The sequence below is a fragment of the Pteropus vampyrus genome, unplaced genomic scaffold (assembly GCF_000151845.1).
Source record: "Pteropus vampyrus isolate Shadow unplaced genomic scaffold, Pvam_2.0 Scaffold363, whole genome shotgun sequence".
In the NCBI taxonomy this organism is placed as follows: Eukaryota; Metazoa; Chordata; class Mammalia; order Chiroptera; family Pteropodidae; genus Pteropus; species Pteropus vampyrus.
Window position 1 is genome coordinate 410,675 of NW_011889144.1, and position 15,174 is coordinate 425,848.

The 15,174-nt window shown below is 40.9% G+C and overlaps 1 pseudogene; it reads left to right on the forward strand.

Annotated features, from left to right (window-relative positions):
• The first annotated feature begins 3,465 nt into the window (after window positions 1–3,465).
• On the forward strand, window positions 3,466–3,584 carry LOC111731337 (annotated as a pseudogene).
• Window positions 3,585–15,174: the final 11,590 nt, after the last annotated feature.

Here is a 15,174-nt window from a genome sequence, read left to right on the forward strand (position 1 = left end):
TCTCTCACACACAGATGCATGCTACACAGAACCAGACAAGTTTAGTCACACATGATTCATGCACATGCACATGCACACACACACATACACATACACACACATATTCATTCCCTTGGTGTCCCCAAGTCACAGGCTAGATGAGTACTGGGGCTGACTTGTGGCTGGGCACCTGATTCTCATGGGAGGAGAAATCATAAAGCTGGGAAGAGTACTCTGTTAGGTACACACAGGGATGAGTGTGTAAATCCTTATAAAAATTCAACAAATACAGCGATAATGTGATGTCGATGAAGGATAAGGGCAGATTATTTCTGAATCTTTGATTCTGAGCTCTCAGCCAGCTTCCTGACAAGCTTGCCAATGGATTGAAGTATCACTTTGTATCCAATGCTTCCAGGTTTATATTTTCTCCCAGTCTATTTCCTTGGGTGCCCATTAGACTTGTTATCCAGTATGGTAGCCACTGGCCACATGTAACTATCAAGCACTTGAAATCTGGCCAGTCCAAATAGAGATGTACTATGAATACACACAGCACACATTGGATTTCAAAGATGCAGTGTGAAAGAAAGCATGTAAAATACCTTATTAATCATTTAAAAATATTGTTTTCAGGTTGAAATCATTATATTTTTGATACATTGGGTAAAATAAAATACATTCTTGAAATTAATTTCACGAGCTTTTTTTGTGTGTTTTTAAAATGTAGATATTGAGAGAAATTTACCTACATGGCTCCTATTTGTGGCATGTATTATCTTTATAGAGGTCAGCCTTAGATTTTCCCGCTGATCCTTCAGGAAATGGAAGCAAAAAAGCAAAAATGATGGAAAATGCTGAGTTCCTGGTTTAGCAGGAGGGGATAAAGACCCACTCCGTGTTAAAGTTGCTTTTGTAATATAATATATTATCAAAGCTTCTTTTCTTACATGAGAATGCATGGCGGGGGGTGGATGGCATTACACATTGTACTTTATTGCTTGATTCATTTTCTTTCCATTTTTACTTTAATTCTGTCTAATTACTGTATTGTGATCTCAGTCAGCAATCTTAAATGAACTCTCAAGTAACTTTTGAAGAATCTTGCTACAAGCGTTGGATAATGATGAGATGTAAATTACTACAGGCTATTGCATAATGTCTACACAGGGCTAAAGCAACCCCTTTCCTGTTATTTTCAAATTTCAGGTCAGCATTTGGTAATTTGCTGCTTTATTGTTTCTACTGCAAGGTATTAGCAACACTACCCACCACCACTGCAACCTAAACAAAACAAACAAAACAAAAGCTTGAGCAAGAATTTACATCTCTCGAAAATTCTTCCTACTAAACAAGAATGGAATTTCTTCCATATTTTTTCCTCTATGATTGACTCATAACTTTAAAAATCTGTGAAGTCATACTTTGATCAAGATTAAGATAAAATATATTTGCAAACTTTTTGTGTTTTAAAAAAGATATTTAAAAGTAGTCTAAATTAACATTTTAGAGATAAGATTTCTAGAAGCAAAATTATAAAATGGAAATTATATTTCATCTTTTGAAAGCAAGAGAGAAGAGACTGCTGTAAGAATATTTTTAAAATAAATTCAGTATAACTGCAAAATTAAAATTCTGCATACATATACTTGATATACACACACTGTATTTTTTGTATATTTATCTTGAGGGTTACATAATTAATGAAAAAACAATTCAGCAAAAATGTGTATTTCACCAATAAATTGGAAGTATCTCACACATAATTTTTTGGTAAAATTAAAAATTTGTCTTTGTCATAAAAGAAATTCTGTTGCTCATTATTGGTATGTTCATTTACTGTTTTATTTTTGTCTAAATTAAATTTAACTAAAGGAAAAAATATTGTAGAATACCAAGAATGATCAGGTTTTGTGAGTAAGTTAATTGAAATGGTTTATTCTTTATATTAACTCCTTGGAAAATATCTCTCTTGTTACTCAAGACTTCTGTTCAATTAGGAAAAAAAAAATAGAAAAATGTCATGCTTTAATCAAACTGCCTGTTTTTAAGAGTTTCAAAGAGAATAACTAAAATTTTAGCACGTCTCTTGCAGAAAAGCCATCGACATCCCATCAGGAACTCAAGTAATCTCGCATTGAACGTGTAGGATGGCATGTTTATTAGTATGACAAGGTCGTTTATTTTTGTGATGACTCATGTTTGCTCTCCATAAACTTACTAAAATAACTAAAGGAAACAAAGTGCAAGACTTTAGCCACTTACTGTCAACTCTGCTCTTCTACTTTTTAAGAATCATCATGAAGGAAAACAAGAAAATGATAAAAAAGCAGAAAAGAGAAACCCAGACACGTGGCACCCAGACTAGTAGTATAGAAATTCTACATGCCAGCAAAGTTCTAAGTTAACTTGTTTTTTCAGTGTATTTAATATATGTATTGCATGGCTTCATTTACTTCTTCGCGTTATAACATGAGAAAAGTTCTCATTGGCTTTCTGTTTTTCTACCCCTCCCACCCCCCCAAAGACTATAATGGCCGTATACTTTCAAATTTCACAGACAAGATACTCTGGATAAATAATCTAAGATTAACTAAATTAGGTCAACGTTCATACAGGGCCAGTGTGTTACATCCCTTGTGGTGAAATTATCTGGTGTCAGCTACATTGATTGAAAAAGCACTACAGACTAAAAAAAAAAATGTCTTATTACAAGATTTCTCAAAAGCAGATAAGAAAGCAAAGAAGCCTTCTCGTAAATGAGGAACCTTATCTAGATTTTAATATGGCCGTAAGCAAATTGTGAATGTTTTTGCTAGTTAGGCAACTTGTATGGGGAAGCAAACATTTCTAAAGTTTCTAGAATTCTAAGTCAGTCACTATAGTTTGCACATCTGTCCATTGCTGGTGGGGCCTTTGTTCTTTTCCTCAGGATACACTCCCTGCAAAGGCTGAAATAGTATCAAATTCAGGGTACATTGTCTGGACTGTTTAATGCGTTCTAGGATTAAGACGGATAGACTCCAATAGACTGACGCTTGAGTATCACTTTGTATATCTATTAACTGCTTATATTTAACTTCATGATTGTTTCTCTCTTCCTGAAAACTGCTGTTAATGCTGATGAAATTCCTTATAACAGAACCAAAACATTAGGGTTTCTAAAAGAAGGTTCGTGAGACTTATATTTGTTGAAGTCAGTAGCATAGTTCGTTTATTTTCACTAGTGGCCTCTGTAGCCATTTTATGGGTGAGCAAATAAATGCTCCATTTGTTTATCCTTGTGATCATCATGCTCTTATCAGTCAACGTTCACCGAATTGTTTTTCCATTGCCATTATGATTTACTTATTATCACAAAAGGTATTTAATAAGTTGATAATTTGATATAATGAAAAGAGTGGCTGTTAGGAAATAAATTTCAAAAATAGACACACTAGTTCAGCAACTAGTGGATGCCATCCCATTTAAAAATGACTATATTTAGTCTATGGCCATGCCACCCTGAACAAGCCCGATCTCATCTGATCTCGGAAGCTAAGCAGGGTCAGGCCTGGTTAATACTTGAATGGGAGAACACCTAGGAAGATCAGGGGCTGTAGGTGTAAAAAATAATAATAATAAAATAAAAATAAAAGATTGTAAACTGACAAGATCCTTGCAAACTGTGAGGTCAACCAAGGGTTGCCTTGCCTAAAAAAAAAAAAAAAAAAAAAATTACTATATTTAGAATGTATTTCTAAGGGATAATAACTCGGATAGCCTTTATCTTCAGGTTTCAACTGCATTTCTAATGTAAACATACTGGCTCAGGCATGCAATAAACTCTAATGAAATAAAACTGAGAAGAAAATCCAGCAGCCCGAAACAGAACATTCCTGATTGCATTCTAATAGGAAAGTGAGCACTTTGCAGAAGAGCATTGCACTAGTTCAAATATTACAGGGAGCAACAGCTGCAGATAGATATAAACTCTGGAAAAACAGCTGCCAAAACAAAAATAGAAAAGCAAAATAAATTGGAGTTTGAGGTCTGGAATAAAGAATTCTTTAAAATTTAAAATACTAAATTTCATGTGAAAATGAGGGCTGAAAACTTCCTAGCTCTGCTCACAGGTCTGCTGTGGACATCAGGAGAAAACTGATACCCCTACCTCCCCCCACCCAGACATGTTCTTGTCCCCAGGGTTCTTTTACCAAGCTTCAGCCACCAGGGAACTTCTGCCGCTGTGTCCATCTAGGGCAGGTATGCTAGAGCCACTGGCATCCCTGGGAAGATGGAAGTCAGCAATCTCTCTTTACCTGAGTCTCAGAAACTTCCTTTGCGCCTTCATGTTTTGAATTTGAACTTAAGATCTGAGGATTGGTTCACAATATGCATGTTGTTCAAACCACGGGTACACTTTTTAGTCGAAGGGTTTGCCGTCCCTTTGGTACTTTATTTGGTTTGGCCTTTCATAGGCTTTCTGGCTTTTTCCAACTAGACCCCAACATGCTCCAACAGCAAGGCTCTGTCTGAGAAGCAGGTGCAGCACCCTGAGACTCCCTCCGTGCCCTTCAGCTCTTCTAGTGAAGCCTCTCTGTGCCATGGAAGAAAATGAACACATTCTCTCTTTCCTGCTGCACCAGAGAATGCACATTGTTTTTTGAGGGAGGATGGTGGTAGTGGTAGAGCATCCTTTTCATTCACAAGCCAAACTCCCATTCATACCTCCTTCCTCCTTGATTTGAGCAGGTTCAGGGGTTTATGGCTTTTAAAAATTTGTTTTTCATGTGCTTCTCTCTCAAGGAGGAAAGATAGAACAAAGGGAGGGAAGGATTCTCAAAGTTCATTCCATAAAAGGATGTTTGTGAAGCTCTGTAGCATGGTCTTTTACTTCAGGTCTGCAGAAATTAACAGGTACTTTCACTGGGGTTTATTCATAAGCTGCAATGGTAACTTATATTCCTTTCGATAAGAAAAGAGAAGATGATAGGGTAAGAGTTTGATTCTATAGATATTTGATAAATATTTATTATATTCTTGATACTTTGCAACGTGCAGGATACACAACTAAAAGAGATACCGATTATGATTCATGCTCTCATGAAATTCTCAGCCTCATGGGAGAGGGAGAGAATAAATGCTTGAATATCACACAATGTGGCAATGCAACAACAGGTCATGCCACGGAAACATAGAAAAGTAGTGGGCATCTGCGCCTGTGAGATCACAGCCAACATCCAGAGATCTCAGTCTTGTAGATGGGGCTGGTGTGAGGTGTTGGGAGGTGGGGAAGGAATTCTAGGTGGGGAATGACATTTATTTACAAAGGTGCAGAGGCATGAAAGAGGAAGTTGTTTCAGGAAAACGTAAGCCACCTGGGTCAAGGGACACATTTATAGGAATGAATTCTGTGGGGAAAGGAGCAATGTGGGTCTGGGCAGTCAGAGAAAGCTTCCCAGAGGGAGATGGAATTTGCTAGGGCCTTAAAACAAAGAGTACACTTGGAGAGCTCGAGTGGAAGGCAGAATTCCTCGAAGAGGGAAAGCAGACGAGGGAATGAGATGAGGTAGGGTATTTACGATGTACTTGGGGTGGGCCATCCTTGAGTTTGGTTGGAGCAGAAGAACTTGAGCATGTAAAGAATGGGTGATAATGCTGGGGAAGGAGCAGCTGGTAGAGTGGTGGAGGAACTTGAAGGCAGGTAATGAACGTAGACCTGACTCTTTGGGAAACGAAGGCCTAGTAAATGATTTTGAGCAGGAAAGATGGGTGAGGTTTGCTACACCTTGGGTGTGTAGCTGTGTGGGGGACATCTCACTGCTAGGGTTGTTGTAAATGGCTTTGCTTGCTCCTCAGTCCATAAGAATTGTCTTTGACAAGAATCTGAGAACAACTGACCCCAGAGAGACACAGAGACACAGAGACACAGAGGCAGAGAGACAGAGAGACAGAGAGAGAATGACAGAAATGGAGACAGAGCAGTCATTGCAGGTTGTGAGTGGCTGACCTCAGAGTTCACGAAGCAGATAGCTGCGCCTTTGTGAGTGTGCATGGACCACAGTCTGGCCCCTGTTCCCCCCTAGTTGCATCTTTGATTTACACTCTCCTCTGGTCATCCACTTCAGTCACAGGGACATCTTTCCTGCTACGGCCTCAGGCCTTTGTATGGCTGTTTCCTCTTTTCAAAGAAGCCTCACTTCCTCTCCTACATCAGATCTTTACTCAAAGGCTGCTGTTCAACTGTGCCCGACCCAGGAGCCTTTGGAATAAACCAGACTGAGTGTGTAGCATGTTTTAATATCCCGACTTCTTCAGCGTGGCGGGATGTTGCATCAGGCTGTATGGAGGAGAGGCCTTGGTGCTGGCAACGGTTGGGGCGGAGATGATTTTAGATCTGATTGCACCACACATGGCAGCATAATTGCCAATCAGTCCAGGAGAGATTAGATTCAAAGCTGCATTCACGTGGCTGGGTCCCACCTTGGAATTATTCTAAACTAAGGCAGCGCTGGAGCCTACAATCCCCTCAGGGCTACAGAGAGACTCAAGCTTGTTTTCATCCCAGCTACTGGAGCCCTGCTGGGCCATCGAGCCCCAATCAGGGGGCTGTCAAGGGGCAATCCTGATGCTGTCCCTTCGTGAAATTGCTCAGGAAGTCAGGACAACCTCAGGGTCCTTAATGAGCTCAGCAGCCAGGGGCTTCCACTGCAGACCCCAGGAACAGGCAGGCACACGGCTGACATGGCAGGATGCTTGATCCTAATGTGTAGTCACCAGCTGCAAGACCAGTGGAAGCTGGGACATGTGGGCTGGCCCCAGAGTGAATTCAAAATTGACGCTGGCTGTGTCAGTTCAGATAGCAGTGCCTCCAGGAGGTGTGAGACTGTCCCTATTTCACTCCAGTTCTCAGAACTCTCAGGGTGAAATCACACATTCTGAATTTGAATATGAAGAATAATAAATGAGAAATGAAATCAAAACTCCTCATATATCAAATGCACCACTGCGCGGGAGACAGGACTTTAAATAGATTCACGTAGACACATTTCAAAACGGGCAATTTGGATATTAAAACTCAAATGCTATCTGTGGCTTTGGGGAGCAGTGCCAGCATGTTCAGAGGGCTGGGAACAGGCCCTTCCTGGAACCCTTGAACCCTCGTCCCTGATCCCTCTAGCCTGAGGACATGTCACCCACGGTGCAGGGTGCCCCTCTGCAGACAACATCCCTCCCCTCCAGCCCCATGCCAGTTAGAGTCTCCCTCAAAAACCCTGTGGATTTTTCACAACTAGAACTTGTAACTCTAGCTTGTAATCATGGGTTTATTTTTCTGTCCCTCTCACTTCTTTGGGACAGGAACCCTGCCTCCCTCACCACTCACTGCCAGCCGCATGCCACAGCTTTGACTTGCCTCTTTAGCACCAGCATGTGCTGGACTTGGTTATAGGAAGGAGAGAGGAATAAAGCAAGGAAAAGGAGTGAAAGCCAACATCTACAAGAGCATCCCTTGCTTCCCTCTCTGGCGATGGTGAAAGAGCACTGGCTATCTCTGGGACAGAGCAGTAGGCTATCAGGCTGAGAGCCCTGGGGGCTGCTAAGGGCGTCTGCCTCCTTCACCACTCACTGCCAGCCCATGCCACAGCTTCCAGCTGAACACAGCGAGGGCCAGCTTTCTCCCTTTACTGCTCAGGGGCTGTTCCAGGGAACGGCTTTCATGACTTGTGAGAAGTTTTACTTATTACTTTTATTTTTACCGTTCCTTAATTTTATTCTCTAGGGAGAAAAAAAAGATATTCTTTCAGGATTGGTTAAGGAAGGGTACTCAGTAAATGCCTGGAGACAGTATAAAGTAGTTCTCGTGATTATATGGGATGGTCCGAAACTTCTAGGAGATTCCAGTCGTGTTTTAAACATCAGCATGAAAGGCACTTCTAGGGCAGCTTCGAAAATTTGCAAATTGTCTTAGGGCTTGTCGGTGCTTTCAGAAGGGTGAAGACTTTTACTCTGACTTTAATACAAAGCACACGGATCTTTGTCTTTTTATTTATATAAGTTTGTGAGTACCAAGCCTATAGTTGAACAATCTGATGCCAAGAGATGTTGAATCTCCAATTTAAAGTCTTGCGCTGTAAAGCTCTATATACGGGTGCAAAAAGCTTTTCTGACCAAGAGAAATGTGATGTTCGACTCTGGTTAAAAGATCACAGATCCAGCTATGAATGTTTCTAACTTTACAAAGTCTTTGGTGAGGTGGTATACAGTGTTTACAGGATAAATATGTGATGTGAATGGAGCCAGAGGTCTTGGAGACTTATATTTGACTTGTTGCTTTTCTGGAAGTTAAGCAGCATTAGCTTCTTCTCCAATATCAGTTTGCATTTAGAATCTGAGCTGTCATTCTGTTCTCAGAGAAGTGGTGTTGGAGGCAATTACTTAGGGATGTTCCAGAGATTTCCAAATGCAAAGATTAATTATAGTCATTTTTAGATTTCACGAAAACAGTTGTTTAAGAAAAAAGATGGCCACAAAACTGCTTTGCGATCATGCTCAATTTATCAAGGTACATGGAAATACAGTATAATTACTATGGTTTTTTTGTTTTGTTTTGTTTCATTATTTCAACTAAGAACTACCAAATTCATTTTGCAGCTATTTTGGGAAATAGTAGGACAACATGAGTAATATTATGAATGACTGCTTTGCTTCTAGGTTCTTGTGAGCAGAGCTAGAAGTTAAAGTTGTGGGTTTAAACTGAAACCCCCAAATCAAACCCCATACTGCAGGATTCTTCCTTACCTTACCCATTCTGTACTTGTCTCTCCTTTTCCTACAGTCATAACCCTGGTTCTCAAAAATTTCAAAATATTTACCCATGTACTCTAACATGCACAAAATAGATTCAGAATCAGTGCATCGATACAAACTCACAAGGCAAAGTTCAGAATTTCTTTACAGTTCTTTTTGTTTTACATGGTATAAAACACACACACACACATACACACACACACACACACACACACACACACACACACAGAGGTACTTAGAAAAGCCTCACTCTCATTCTTATCTTTTCCAACCAATTTCCTCTCACCCCTATAGGTAAATATTTTTGTTTGTTTGGGCTTTATACAACCTGGGCTTCCTTTTACAAAATATGCATATGTATGTGATCTTATTTCTACTTCTTTCTTAATGAGAAGTTAACATACTATGTATACACTTTTGCACCTTGTCTTCCCACTTAGAAGTATGCCCTAGAAATTATTTCGTGCCAGTTCATGGAGGCTGAAACGTCATTCGAGATGCAGTTTACATGGTGCTGAATGTCAGCACTGATGGATTCAGGATTGGTTAAAGAAGAGGACTAAGTAAATGCCTGGAGACAGTATAAAGTAGTTCTCGTGCATAAACCTGCACAGCCTCGGCTGGCTCTCTGTACCTGGCAACAGGCCTGGACTTACAGAAGTACAATTCCTCACCCACTGTAATAGAAAACAAGCAGTCTACAGCACCCCTCTGTATTCTCCTCCCCCCTGTTGAGACCTTCGGCTTCCTCGCTCCCCTCTCTGTCACGGGTAGAAAATCACCAAAGCCAAGAGACAACCACTGGCCCTCCTCTGTCCACTGGTTAGTTAGTCCCATCCTCCTCATCTTATTAATTTTCCTTTATCAATTTGATTTGTCTCTGAAGAAATACATCTTCTTGTGCTATATTTATATGTATTTCCCTTTTTCCCCATTGTAAGTCCCCCTACATAGGCACCACGTCAACGGTCTGCCCCAGTATATGGGAAAGTGTCTTTAAGTGCTCATGGCGGTTGTGGTTCTTGAGATGCATTAGGGAAACTGGCATGTGAGTGTTGGTAATGTGTGTTGCCAAAGGATTGATGAGATGAGAGTGCTCCTGGATTCCTGACCGGGACCCAGTCTGACCAGAGGGCTCCCTTGGTCTCTGAGCCCCACTTGGAGTCTTGGATGGAGAGACCTTGTCCGCGTCAGTTTGCCCTGGGTGACAGGACAGAACACAGAGCTCTTCAAGCGGCTGGAGCCTTCCTATCCATTGTCACTATTTTCTCTCCAGTTGCCTTAACAGTAAATGCTCTTATTGCTCCTGGGGATGTGGTCTTTGATCAATTGTTTACACTAAGCCAGGCCTCAGGGTCTTCCTCTAGAAGCCAGAAGGAGAGAAGCTCTACCAGTCTACACCCTCGAGCTGGAGGGGCTGAGGCTTTTAACTTCTCTTCATCATTTCCTTCCACTTCCCTGCTTCTTTTTTCTTCTTCTACTTTTCCAGTTTCCCAACTTTCTTCCTTCTCCCTCCTCTTTTCCTTTTTTCCAAATCATTCCTTTTTTCCATTGCTCTGCCACAAAAGCTGCCTTATATAGATTCTTTCTGTTTCATTATTCTCTGATTTTTTTCCTTCTAAATGAAAGAACATGTTATACAACCCCGAAAGCATACTTCAAAAATCAAAATAAACAATGCTCTGAATAGATATAAAGGTCACAAATTCGTTTCTTTTATCTGGGGAGGGAACAGGGTGTCAAGCTACAGGTATAAGCTTTTGGGAGTAATGTTATGTTAATAGCAGCTACTAGTCAACAGAAAATTACATACAAGCAGGGAAGTGTTGGCGTGGCGGGAACATCATGTTGAGAACCTGCGGTGGGTAAATGCAAAATAAGAGATTCGAAAAAGGTGAGTAATGTTTAGAAATGAAATAAAAAAATACCAGTGTGATCCCGATGACGTGCAAATAATACGAAAACTCACCAGAAATTCCTGGACGATATTAATCGAAATAATCTTTCAGTTAAATTCTTTAAATAATTAGAAAGTTCACCTACAATTCGGGCTGTGATAAAGACTCCGTTTAAGGCCATTCCTGTCACTTGGTCCATTCTCTGTCAGAGGGAACTAAGTTAATCAAGTTCCTGGAACTTGGGCTGCTAGGAATTTACAAGGATACTTTGAAAACGGCAAAGTAGGATTGATCAGTGAATACTGGAGCTTTTCGCCACGAATGATTCCCTAGTGCAAAAGGAAGAGGAGTTGGGGATGGCAGGGGTGTGATTCTTCCTTGCTCAAATTCTAATGACCCCTCGATCTGATTATTATTTCCCAAAACATGCATTTTCAAAGTCTATTTTGGCAGTGGAGTTGATACTGGGGTAAAAACTAGTTTATGAGTCACTCCAACAAACTGAATTTTAACTGTCTCCTGTGTTATCTCTAGGAAAGTGATGTCCGATGTTCAAAATAATGAAACTGAGCACTATGAAAGCATGAGGAGTTTTTTAACAATCTAAAGTTAAATCACGTTCAGTATTCTTTTATTGTTCTGTGCAGTGCAGCCTATCTCTTTGATAACTGGTAATCTCCACATGCCTATATAGTCAACTTGCTGCCAAGCCACCTTGAGCCTCATGCTCAGTCAATACATCACCATCAGCTCAGTGCTAAGGCCAGAAGCCCGGGGTCGCCCTTCTCTCATCCCCATGCTCCAAGAATATTGACGTCCATCTGTTTCACTTCACCTATTTCCACCGGTCTAGGCCAGACGGCCATCGCCTTTTACCTGCCTACATAGCAGTCTCCTGACCTGTCTTCCACCTCTCTCTTGCCTGCTTCCAGTATGTTCCCCATGGAGCATAGGGGATAACCTTTAAGATGATCAGCCAGATCATTAGACTTCTTTGTTTGAAACTTTTCTGTGGCTTTCCTTCATGGATAGAAGGAAAACGAATCCCAAATCACAGTCACCAGGGTCCCGCTCCATATCGTCCCAATCTGACAGTTCATAGTCTCACTGGCTTAGCCCTGGGGCTTCTGCATGCCGATTTGTGTCCCCCTCAGGGCTTCTGCATTTGCTGTTCCCTTGGCCCATGACTAGGACTCAGTTTAATTGTCACTTCTGCAAAGGCCACCTAGTGAGGGACACACAGTTGGTGTTCTGTCAGGGCACCCTGGTGACATTTGCTGTGGACTGCCACTGGAGTTTGAGCTTTCACGTGAAGAGAATGCCTTGAACTCAGTCACCGTAGGAATCGGGTGCTTGGCACCATGACTGGCATGTTATAGGTGCCCCAAAACGTGTCAGTTGAAAAAGCAAAACACAATTGTTAATGAAGCAGAGGAACCTATTCTCTGGCCAAAAGAAACAATGAGGGCCCGTGAAATTGTGTTTAGTGTTTATGTAGGTAGTTCAGCCCTTGAAGGTTGTCACAAACTTAGAGAGGTGAGACAATAGGTAGAAACACATCCAAGCAACTACTTCATGGGGAGGTACCTGGTGCTCATCACTGCAGAACAGGAAAAGAGACACTAAAAATCACTGACACTGAACCTGAAGCATATAGCATGATTTAAGACAAATGAGAAAGCAAAACAGTAAGAACTGGCAGAATTGCTGTGAAGATAGATGAAGAAACGTCTTAAAAAGCACTAGCCGTGTAGAAAGTGTGTACTCAGTTTTAGTTAAATCTAAAGTAACAACATCAGCTTGGGAATAAATCTGAAGGTTAGGGTAATTTTTATCTTCTATCCTTTTTCTGAGTCATGATATTTGGTAAATCAAGAAGTGAAGGGACTAAAGCCATCAGCTCACTGTATGGCAAGTTCAGATCCCTCCTGTCGGCCACATGTTCACACAGAGGTTATGAGTCATATCTTCCAGAATGAATGCCATCAACATACATTGCCTAAACAGCTTTCCAAGCATCTTGGTGTTTGTCATTTAGGTATCTACTATTTTTAAGATTGCCATTTAATAAAAAGCTTACACGTAGTATATAGTACATACTGAAAAAGTTAAAAGCTAAAAGAGACAAACCTAATTATTTGGCTCTTACCTCTGGGTGAACATAACTCTATTGGATTCTCAAAGAGTATTATAACCAAAGAAAGAATTATATTGAATGAGTTAAAAATCTGTAAGCACCAACTACAGACAGGAAGATATTATCTGAGATCCTCCAATACTAAGCAATCACTGTATAAACCTACCCAAAACCTAGATCATCGAACATATTCAGACACGGGGCCTACATCATCGAAGAAACCTTGTACCTCAAAAGCCACAGCAGATGTCCTTCCAGGGCTAGAAATTTATTTTCTAAACTAACAACTACAATAAACTCTAAGTCCACACACAGAGAACTGAGATGCTTTCCTCTGCCTGTTTAGTGTCCTCAGTATCTGTGTCAAGTGTCTATTTTAATTGCCGTGAGGTTTGCCCTATGAGCAGGCAAACACCCCTGACCATTTCAATATTTACTGAGCATCTGGGGAAGTGTCCTATGTGGTCAGATGTTCGGTAAGCAGTACTGTCTTCTTGCTGCCCATGCTGTGGTTGTAGTTGACAATGTTGCAAACGTTTCTCGACACTTTTCAAGATGACTGTGCTTTGTGGTATGACTTACCGTCTACACCTTCCTCAATAGATTATAAGCATGTCATGTGCACAGCCCAAGTCTAATAAAAAAGTTTGTACACAGCTAAAGGCTCAACACATTTCTGATTAAGGACAAAATGCATCTGTAATCCTACATCAACTAGCATACGCACATCTAATAGTGATTGATAAATGTTTCTTGTATTATAAATAAAGCTATACTCTTACATGTACATGCGGATGAATGGATGAAGCCTCAGGAAGGTATCCCTTTTTTCATTTGTAATACGTAGAGAATCATACTCACTTACAATGCCTCAGTCTGGGGTATTAAACAGAATAGGTCTACACAAGCACATCTGTTGTCCGATATGTTACTTGCTGTATCACAAACATCCTTCTGCACAAATCCTCAAATGAACAAACCATTTGTATAAACACACACACACACACACACACATGGACACACACACACACACACACACACGGACGCACACACACACACACAGAGGGGGAGTAAAACAATGCTGCTAGCAGACTAACCTGGGACTACACAGTAAGAGATGCTGGTAGATTTGCGTTTGTTTTAAAACCAAGAGTCGGGGGGAGGCCATCGTGACCCATGAGTAGGCCATTTTCCGGCAGTTAGCAAGTGACCTGAGGAATTTAAAAACCTGGAGGAAAATCAAAGGCCCTTAAGAAAACTAAAAGTAAATGAAAATGTCCAGTTGGTCATTAATCACCAGGAATTGTCCGACCTGGGAGGTGGGGGCAACATTACTGCTATTATAAACTATACAAATGTAAAGAAGAAAGTAATTACCTCCTTTATACACTGAAACGTTAAATGTGGAACTGCTTGTTACCATGGCCACACCGGACTGTTTACAGAGTGGGGCTTTTCCTGGCTGTGGAGGGCTGATTCTGTAGTCAGGGAGAATGCAGCACTTCCCCGTAATGACATTCATTAGGGTTCCTTTTTATCAGTAGGTCTTTTGTTGGAAAATAAAATTTGATTGGTTATGCACACGCCTTCACAAATAAAAACATTTAGAAAAGAGAAGGGTCAGGAACTGACGGTTATCAATATGACATCAGCTGAACTTCTTCAGCGGAAGGTGGAAGTGACACCACGCTGAGATGTGTGGGCATAGCTCTGTCCTGGCACATCAACAAAATCATTTCACAGCGACCCCAGATCGCCTCCCGATTCTTGAAACCTATTATTTGTTAATTATTTTGTCAGTGAAACTGTTCTCAAGATTCTGCTGAGATGCAGGAGCCTTCTGGTAGGTGTCTATGGGCAAACACACAGGGAACAACACAAAGCCTAATTAAACAGGGATTAAGGAGCCACCCAATGACTCTTTCATTAAAACCTTAAAAACTACAATTGAAATTGAAAACAATTATGACATCTCTGTAACTAATCAAATCGTGATTTCATTTCAAGAGATTCATGCCCACTGACCAAGGATGGGGAGACTGGAGTTGTCCTTATATTTTGTTTCTCTCCGACTTTATTGCCCCAGACGATCACTCTTCAATTTAAGAAACCATCATTTTCTCCTTTTTTCCTGAATGTCCCAGTAACTATGTGTTTTACAGGAATAACAATATTCCCCCCAAAAAGAATACTAGAGTCTCGCTTTTGGGATCTGAAACCACCACAATCACACATTCATTTCTGAGATTTTATGTCAAAAAGGAAACAGAACCTGCTTCTGGCTTTGTACAGTGTTGAGTTCTCATGTGGTTGCTGAACCAATTACAGGAGCAGATCGGAATCCACCTGGCAGCTCGCTCCAGCCTGGCC